The sequence below is a fragment of the Pimephales promelas genome, chromosome 6, assembly GCF_988280905.1.
Source record: "Pimephales promelas chromosome 6, fPimPro1.hap1.1, whole genome shotgun sequence".
Taxonomy (NCBI): Eukaryota; Metazoa; Chordata; class Actinopteri; order Cypriniformes; family Leuciscidae; genus Pimephales; species Pimephales promelas.
In genome coordinates, this window is record NC_142774.1 from 38250011 (window position 1) to 38252387 (window position 2377).

The following is a 2377-nucleotide window of genomic DNA, read 5'->3' on the forward strand; positions in this document are numbered from 1 at the left end:
TTATACTCGATTGTTTTTTAAGTATTTTTTAATGCTCATGAGACATTAAAGGCAGCACAATGGAATGCATCAGGAAGAGTATGGAGGCAAGTTCATATTGCAAATGTTTCAGAAAAAATAAGGACAGCATGGCAGAAATTATGCAAGGAAAACACATTATTATAATAAAATGAACAGGAGTGGATCATCTTTTTAGTGTATCAGTATTAAAGTAATGCATGAAGAATGCTCCAAACTATTTAGCAGCAACAACAAACAACCATTCTAATACTTAAACTATTGAGTGGACAGACTACCTATTGGGTACCTATTTGAAACTCTGGATTCTGATAGAGGGCCATGGGACTTAGACCTGAGTGCAAAAATGGAGGCTCTAGACCCTTCCAGAGCTGAGATATCGAAACTCAAACTTTCGAACCGAAAAAAAAACGACAGTGGTACCCCTTTTGTTTTTGTTTTTTGGGTGAAAAATTAAGTTTCTCCGATCTTCTCAAAACTCTGCATTCTGATAGAGGGCCATGAGACTTAGACCTGAGTGCAAAAATGGAGGCTCTAGACCGTCCCAGAGCTGAGATATCGAAACTCAAACTTTCGACCCGAAAAAAAAAACGAAAGTGGTACCCCTTTCGTTTTTTGTTTTTTTTTCGGGCGAAAAATTAAGTTTCTCCGATCTTCTCAAAACTCTGCATTCTGATAGAGGGCCATGAGACTTAGATCTGAGTGCAAAAATGGAGGCTCTAGACCCTCCCAGAGCTGAGATATCGAAACTCAAACTTTCGAACCGAAAAAAAAACGACAGTGGTACCCCTTTCGGGTTTTTTTTTCGGGCGAAAAACTAAGTTTCTCAGATCTTCTCAAAACTCTGAATTACGATAGAGGGCCATGAGACTTAGACCTGAGTGCAAAAATGGAGGCTCTAGACCTTCCCAGAGCTGAGTTATCGAAACTCAAACTTTCGACCCGAAAACAAAACGACAGTGATACCCCTTTCGTTTTTTTTTTCGGGCGAAAAATTAAGTTTCTTCGATCTTCTCAAAACTCTGCATTCTGATAGAGGGCCATGAGACTTAGACCTGAGTGCAAAAATGGAGGCTCTAGATCCTCCCAGAGCTGAGATATCGAAACTCAAATTTTCGACCCGAAAAAAAAAAAAAACGACAGTGGTACCCCTTTCGTTTTTTTTTTTTTCGGGTGAAAAATTAGGTTTCTCCGATCTTCTCAAAACTCTGAATTCTGATAGAGGGCCATGAGACTTAGACCTGAGTGCAAAATCGAGGCTCTAGACCTTCCCAGAGTTGAGATATCGAAACTCAAACTTTCGACCGGAAAAAAAAAACGACAGTGGTACCCCTTTCGTTTTTTTTTTTTGGGGCGAAAAATGAAGTTTCTCCGATCTTTTCAAAACTCTGCATTCTGATAGAGGGCCATGAGACTTAGACCTGAGTGCAAAAATGGAGGCTCTAGACCTTCCCAGAGCTGAGTTATCGAAACTCAAACTTTCGACCCGAAAAAAAATGACAGTGGTACCCCTTTTGTTTTGTTTTTTTCGGGCGAAAAATTAAGTTTCTTAGATCTTCTCAAAACTCTGCATTCTGATAGAGGGCCATGAGACTTAGACCTGAGTGCAAAAATGAAGGCTCTAGACCTTCCCAGAGCTGAGATATCGAAACTCAAACTTTCGACCCGAAAAAAAAACGACAGTGGTACCCCTTTCGTTTTTTTTTTTTCGGGTGAAAAATTAAGTTTCTCCGATCTTCTCAAAACTCTGCATTCTGATAGAGGGCCATGAGACTTAGACCTGAGTGCAAAAATGGAGGTTCTAGATCCTCCCAGAGCTGAGATATCGAAACTCAAACTTTCGACCCGAAAAAAAAACGACAGTGGTACCCCTTTCGTTTTTTTTTTAGTGGCGAAAAATTAAGTTTCTCCGATCTTCCTAAAACTCTGCATTCTGATAGAGGGCCATGAGACTAAGACCTGAGTGCAAAAATGGAGGCTCCAGACCTTCCCAGAGCTGAGATATCGAAACTCAAACTTTCGACCCCAAAAAAAAAAAGACAGTGGTACCCCTTTCGTTTTTTTTTTCGGGCGAAAAATTACGTTTCTACGATCTTCTCAAAACTCTGAATTCTGATAGAGGGCCATGAGACTTAGACCTGAGTGCAAAAATGGAGGCTCTAGACCTTCCCAGAGCTGAGATATCGAAACTCAAACTTTCGACCCGAAAAAAAAAAACGACAGTGGTACCACTTTCGTTTTTTTTGGGAGGCGAAAAATTACGTTTCTCCGTTTTTCTTAAAAACTCTGCATTCTGATAGAGGGCCATGAGACTTAGACCTGAGTGCAAAAATGGAGGCTCTAGACCTTCCCAGAGCTG